Source organism: Argiope bruennichi, chromosome 3, assembly GCF_947563725.1.
Source record: "Argiope bruennichi chromosome 3, qqArgBrue1.1, whole genome shotgun sequence".
Classification (NCBI taxonomy): domain Eukaryota; kingdom Metazoa; phylum Arthropoda; class Arachnida; order Araneae; family Araneidae; genus Argiope; species Argiope bruennichi.
The window spans coordinates 57,634,739-57,643,131 of NC_079153.1; positions in this window are offsets into that span (position 1 = coordinate 57,634,739).

Consider the following 8,393-nt stretch of genomic DNA (forward strand, 5'->3'; position numbering starts at 1 on the left):
GGAGTTTTAATTACTGAATTTACATATACATGCGTTGCTGCGTTATTAAATACCTTTTAGAGTGCACGTTATCATTGCTATGCAATTAAGTGTAAATTTTTAAAATACTATAATGACTGAAGAATTAAACTAAAAGACTGCATGGAGGAATGCAATATTTGAATAGAGATTCAAATCTTCTTTAAATTTCTGGAGGATTTATATACTATATTAATTTACATATGAATGCATTAATTTCTCTGAAAAAGCTGTTCACAATAAGACAATTATTACTAATATAATTATAACTCCAATAAAAATTATTTAGTACATAAATCACTGAAAGCAACAAAATTTAGTACAAATCGCGATTATGGAAATTATTTATGCAGAAAATATGAGCATATGTCCCTTTTTTAATTTGCCAAGTTGTATGTCTTTATACTTTTTCAAATTGATTTGAAAAATGTCGACTCATTAAATCGTAATGTTTATGCTGAGAACTTTAAATCCACTTATAAATTTTGAAAGCGTGTGCATATTTTAATATTTTGATATATTCCATATTAAAGTAAAAAGTTAACTGAGAATTTATTACACATATAGAAATATTTATCTAAAAATATACTCCTGCAAGTTGCTTAAATTTATGTTGAACCATCCTCCTATTACCACGGTATAAAATTTCAAATCCAGATTCCTTTTAGATATTGCAGTCCTCATTTCTAACATCGTTACAAAATTTTATAAACCCACTTTAATATATTTTATAATTTGAGTTCGATTTTTCAAAGCAATTCATAAATTTTAATTAAATTATAATTGCATTAATACATCCTGTAATAATATTTCCACTTTTTTGCTGAAATCAGATATGTAGCACAATTTAGAATGAATTTAATTTTAATTAATAATTCGGTTGAAGCTGTTTTTGTCCAAGCTTTGTCTCTAGATAAAATGATTGTCGAAATAATAGTTACTAATTCACAAACGCTTTTAAAAATTTTATTTCACAAATTTGAATGTTTTCAATTTTTTAAATCAATTTTTAGTTTTAAATTAAAATTCTAATTATTTCTCCTTTTTTTATTTTAAGGGAAAATAATAGGTAAACCTCATGACATTTTTGTGGAACCCAAAATGTTAACTGTTATGTATAAAGCCAAATTCGAATATTTTTTTTTCCTTTCACTTTGATTCGTAACTTTCATCCTCGTACCACTAAATTTAGACACAAACAATAAAAACAAATGTATTTAAATATATAACTATTTATATATATAAAAACAAATCTATAAAAAAAATCGTGCTTCATTTTATGCATTAGGTATTCTCTTTATTTCTTTGCGGTTTCTTAGTTTTATTTAGTTATACGATACAAATTTTGCGGAGCGAAATATAAATAAATGATGATATTACTTTAAAGAGACTTTGCTAAGATGTCAAGATGTTCTTGTTCTGCTATAAAATTAAATAAAATATGATGATATTACATTGAGGAGGTTAAGATAAAATGTCAAGATGTTTATATTCTGCTATAAATTTAATAAAATATATTGATATTACTTCGAAAAAGCTAAAATAAAATATTCAGATAATGATATTCTGCTATAAAGTCAAATAAAATTTGAATATTAAATGCATTAATATTATTTTTTTAAAAAAATGAATGGGTGTGTTTTTGATGATTTCATTAATCTATAATAAATGAACTTTTGAAAAATTTTGACAGAAGAATATATTTACATCGGAGTTAGTACACGCAGCAATGGAATAAAAACCATAGCTAATAAATAACTTATTTTTAGAATAGCTCACCTCTTTTTAATTTTATATAATAAATTTACGATCCATCAAAATTTTTTTATTTGTTTGATGCATTCTGATGATTTTTTTCCTTTTTATAATTCTATTCTATATGATTTAACTATGAAAATAAAAACATTAATTATTGTAAATGAAACAAATTTGATTGTTTATGTTTTTTATCATTATTATTATTATTATTTTATCTGATACTTTCAGTATTTTGATGAAATATTCGCGAGAATTTAAGAACTTTTGATGAAATTAAAAACAACCAAATTTTGAAAAATGCTGGCAGAAAAAAAGTTTTATTGTTTTCATGTGCATTTGTTTTTTCTTATTTGAAAATTAATCTTATGAAACTGTTTTTCAATTTATTTATTTAATCTTTTATTTAAAGATTCTAAAGCCTGAATGACATGTGCAAACCGGAGGGTTCTTAAAAAATATATCAATAAAAATAAAATGCATGCCTTAAGCGTGAATTTTTAACAGTGAATAGAGAGGTCGGTAATTTGAAGATCCGAATTACCGAGAATATCGATAATTTGAATCTCTTCAAGTTAGCGAGAATCGGCCCTTTCTATAAATCGATAAAGAATTGATATATCAATTCGAATTGTGAGAAATCAGGTCTAAAAGTGAGTTCAGTGAGAGAAGAAAAAAATTTTTATACAAAAATTGACTTTAAAACTTTGTATTTAATATTTAACAATAATGAAAAGTAGAACAAGATTAATAAAAAAAATTGTCTTTTCGAATTAACAATATTTATAAATAAAGCAAGGCGTATAGTCTTAACAACAGTCTAAAGGAATAAAGAAATAGGTAGTTAAAATTTTTAATACGCTCAATAATAATAATTTTATTGAATAAAGAAAAAAGAAAAAGAAAACTATCCGTATTAAATAGCGTAATTCTCAACTTCTCATATATATATATATATATATATATATATATATATATATATATATATATGTATAAGTAGCCAATCTAAAGTCAGAAATGTTTTGAAAGCGAAACGAAAACGAAAAGAATAGTTACGGAATCGCAACTAAAAATTATTCCTTATTCAAACTAAAATCAAAAAAGGAACAGGAAATACATTATAGTATTTAGAGAGCGCAAATGCAGCTACTTCTAAAACACAGATGAATTGAGGCAAAAGTATTAAAATCAAGTTAATAGGAAAAAAAATAAACCAAATAAAAAAAATAAAGAATCCGGCCTGAAGACTTTTTCAAGGGTCACCCTCAGGCAGGGATTCAAAAAAAGGAATTTTTCTGTGAGGGAATCAGACAAAAGGTCTAATAATGATTCCTCGTTACCCTAAAATCCCCTGAAATTATGCCCAAGAGATATGCCATTTTAACAGAAAGGAAAATACAAAACAATAATTTAGAAGAATACAACCACTAATAAACAAAATACAAAAACAAAAATAACAAAAATATCACATAATAACACTCAAAACTTTAATTTCAACAAAAAGGAAAGCACATACCAGCAGTAGGAAAAGAAATTTTAAGCTATCGATTGTGATTCCCGCTTTTAACACCTATAAGCTAACGCAAAACAGGTAAAAAACAATTGTAGGGTCCCAGCGCCCTCTATCGAGTGATCTAATATGCAAGGAAAGTTCTGTTTTTAAATTAGTTAAAGGATTAATCCCAAATCAAACCTAACAATCAATCAACCCTTTCTAATCAAAAAGTTGACAGGACCGTAGTTTCTGTGAAATTCATTATTAATTAAATTTTTAATGAGGTTATTTGATGCTTCATTATAGGAATTTTTATAATTACATATCCTTTTGATCCTGTTTAATTGTGAGAAAATTAGATTTTTGAAAATTTTAGAGTTTAGATTGAAATGATAATTACAAAGTTTTGTTATTTTAAAGTTGAATTCACCCCTTTTATCCTAGATACCAATTATTGTTTTGCCATTAGCAATTTCGATTTTTAAATCCAGAAAGGTAAACTCAAGTTGATCTGTTAGAATTAAATCTTTTGGATAGCAATTAGTAACAATATTAGTATTGTCTAAGTTTATCAAAAATAGGTCATCAAAATACCTCCACCCGTTTATTAAATTATATTTAATTCTTTTTTTCTCATAGAAATGTAGGAAAATATTAGCTAAAGCACTTGAGAAAGCTGTTCCCATTAGAATGCCCTTTACTTGTTTATAAAAATTAATTCCATTAAAAACGTAATTTTCAGTAATATTAAAATTACATAACTCTAACCAGTTATTTTTAGGAATAACATCTTCATTTAAATATTCATCATATATAAAAGTGCAGACCTTTATTAATTTTTCATGAGGTAGATTGGTATATAAATTTTCTAAATCATAATTATTAAGTTTATTAATGTTGTTATCTTTAAGAAAATCCAGTACTTTGTTACTAGAAATTATAAAGTTGTCTTCATCTTTGATTTTGTCCAGGATAAATTTTAAGTATTTAAAGAAATGTTTTCCCTTATAGTAATTATAACTGTCAGTGCTACGAGTCACGAATCTGAATTTTAATGGATTTTTATGAAATTTAGCTGTTGGGAATAAATAAGGATAGTTTAGAGAGCAATTCTTAATTTTTTTTTTTTTTTTTTTTTTGCGAAAGCTAGCATTATTTTATCAAATTCATTTTTCTCAGTGTTCTTTAAAACATAAATTGCATTAGATTTATATTCATTAACTAAAAGTTCTTATAATTAAAAGTTCTTTATTATTTCTTTTTTATTTTGTGTCATTTTATCTTCCTATTAACTTGATTTTTATTACTTATATATATATATATATATATATATTAGAAAAATAATCTTAACTCATTATTCAACCACTGAGAACAAAAATTGCGGAATATTAAAATAATGAAAACAATTCTGAAATAAAAATAGTTTCATTAGCTTTTAGTCTAGACATCAAACTAATCAAAACTAACTTGGAATTGCAGACAACAGTCTAATAATTATAGGGAATTCAAGAAAACTGAATTAAAACTGCATGAATTAACTTTCAGTATGTTATATTGCAGCATGATAGTTACACTAACTTTTAGTTCTACAACAGTATGTTAGATGAGTCATTGATCTACCTCGCAATTTGTTTGAAAGCAGAAAATTAAAGCTTACTGTTATTCATGGCATGTGCTTCATCCTCATAGGCTTCAACATGATATAATTATGTGAGCTCAACGAAGACTATTATCAAAAATTATATAAATTTGTCAAAATTTCCTCCTTAGAGGAAATTAAAGTATTTTCAAGTGATAGTCACCAAACGCATAGTCTTGTACAATTATAAAATGCATGAGTAAAAAAAAAAATCACACCGTCGCAACACATACTCCAGGATATTAAATGGCATACGCGGTTAGCTTTGTACTGCATCTGTGAGGACATAAATTGAATCCATTGCTTATACATGTAAAACAAAACAATCGTGTTCAGGCACAACTTAAAGCAATTTTCATTTTTATTTCGGAAATATTATATGATTATTTATTAACTAGAAATGCTTAAGTAAAATTTTTTAAATATTTTTTCAATCTATTATAAACTTTATTTATTCTCTTAATTCGCGAGAGCAATTATGGACCATAAATGTATTTTTGTGGTTTTCGGATTTAAATACATCAAAACTTATAGGGAAAAATGTTTTAAAGAATGTTTTAGAAAATGTTTTGTTTTTTCAAAGAAAATTCGTGTTTTCTATACACATATGGAACTCAGTTGGATCAAACAACGAATTGTTTTGAATTTAATTCAGTTAATAGACTAAAAGCATTTTGATTAACGTTAGTAGAATATTAAAAACAGTTTGTCTTTCATCGAACAGGAGAAAGTAAATTATGTAGTTTGTGATTAAATAAAAATTAATTTTTATTCTTTTTGAAATTGTTATACACATTAAGAAAAATTCAAGAATATTGAAATGCTCTGACAATGATTATATAATATAGTGAATCTGTTTTAGGAATCTGACAGTTATTCGGTTGTATTACCTCAGCACAGATCAGATGATCAACATTAATAGCGTAGTTTTAATTGTGCAATATTATTGCTTCTATGTATTTGTTATTAAATTTTTTAAAAATATTTAAAAATAAGAACATTTATCACTTTAAATTTGGGCTGAGCGGATTTTTCTTTAGACTACATTCAAAAAATTTCTTCTAATCATAACAAATCTCGTTCTCCTTCATTTTTTAAACATTATATTATTTATTCTTCATTTTTTTAACATTATATTATTTTAAACATTATTCAATTGGATAATTACTATTTTTGAAGTTCTTATGATTAACATCAAAAAGTTTAAATATAAAAAAAAATAATGAAATGTCTGCCCTAATTGTATTATTAGCTATTTATATTTTTTTTTCTTTCAAAGTTTGAAATTAATTTATATGCAATTTGGATTTAGAAAATAATAAATTACAGAAGACGCTATTAAGTGAATAAAATATTTTTAATGAGATTTAAGAATATATATATATTGCAGTCTTGAATAAGGTGAAAATTTTAGTTCAAAACATGTATAATTAGTAATAATGAAAATGGTTTAATTCCCTTTGCCTCTTTTTATAAAGAATTCATGAATTAAAACTCGGAGACAAGATTGAAAATAATTTTTATGAACTTTATTTACAACTTTTAAAATCGAAACTAAGGAAAATCTTGAATTCTTATTCTGATTTTAAGAAACTTTTATTTTCCTAATTAAAATTTAATTTACGTTTATAGTTTTATTAATGCATAGTAGATGGCAGCACAATTCTATCATTATGTTTTTCACTTCTTTGAAGATTAAGGATGTCTGGTGAAAACATAATTGCAAATTATTCTATATTATTTACATTATCAACATATTTTTTTCTAATCTATAGCCTTGATTTAGGTATCAGGGAGTATAATATTTAATATTCTATCAGAAAAACATTTTTTTTTCATTTTTTCGTGAGGGCATAATTTTGCGAACTCAATTTGTAACCATCTTCAACGATCATATAAATATTCATTTATTTGTCTTTCCATATTTATCATTTCTTTAATGAAATCAGGAAGCGAAAATTGATTTCATATATTATTTTTGTTATCAATATCGATTTTTTTTCAATAATACAAACCGTTTAATGATAAATATGGTATATATCAATGATTAAGATATTTTTATAGAAGTCAGAAATAGCATGATCAGTTTATTTTAAAACATATTGTCTGTTTAAAATTGAAATTACAAGAAAAACTAAAACAATGATAATTTAGTTATATGAACAGAGACAATGATTTTTTCAGTATAATCATATTATGCTTGAAAAACTGTTCTGTTAGCACAAGATATTCTAATGCTCATAAGGTAATTCGATATTCTAAATGCTGCATAATATCGTGATATCGAAACAATGTTGTTGGGTATTTTCTGTTAATAGGAGAAAACTGATCAAATATCATATATCCACTGTGTAAACGTTGCGAATGGGAATTGAGAAATTTATTACAGTTGAGATATTCTATAATTCTATTCAGAGGGCTAGTGCTTTTTTACATCTAGAATTCTTAAACAGTTTAAATCCATGAGACTTACCAACATATAAATTAATTTTGAAATACAATTAACATTTTGATTTAAAAAATTTAATCACTAAATAGGGCTTAATCTTAGAATTGCCATTCCCCGATAATTCCACTGCCTCTTTAATTGTTCCTGAAAAATTCGCTATCATATCACCTCACATTATCCTATCCTACATGCTTTTCAAAAGGCCAGAAGAAATTTTCACTGATTTTTTTTTATTTCAATGATTATTAATAAATATCTGTCGTAAGTAAAAAGAAACCCTTCAAAGATTTGGATACTTTCTAATTCTTTATTTCATTAGGAACTGCCAATTCTAAGCACCTTTCAAAGAGTCATTGAATCTAATATTATTTTTTTCATCAATTAACAAAAATGAATAAAAGTTTCGAGCTTTTTGCATTTCAAAAGTGATTATCATATAAACAATTCTACAAATGATTATATATACGTTTATATAAAAAATATGTTGGTTATTGCACGTCGTATGTACTTCGCTAGCTATATAATTTCAACCAACAAAGGACTAAATTATTTTTTATTTTTTTAGCTAAGAGATAACAAGATATAAAATCAGAAAATATCGCGCCATTTCGTTCGCAATAAAATAATACAAGGTTATTCAAAAAGTAAGAGCCGATTTAAAATATTTATTTTTAATGAGCAACAACAAATAGAGACACATACAATGAGTAACTGAAGAGTTCAATTTTTTTACATTCAACATGAGCTCTAATTGTTATACGATAAACATCGAATTGAAAGTCCATTCCTTAAATAGACACTTATACAATTAGTAACTGGTCCCTGATTAATGAATTCGCTGTTGTAACAATGTGATCTCGTTAATCTTGGAGGGTTGCAAGAATAAGTATACATGTATGCTCCCTTCTTTGTACCTCTACTGTTAGGAATACGTTCGAAAGCAGTTTAGATACTCTCAAAAGCTTCATGTGGCGTGCGAAGATGATCGGTGCTTATTTCTTTCCTAATGCAATCAGTTTTTACAAATTTCTTGAGCT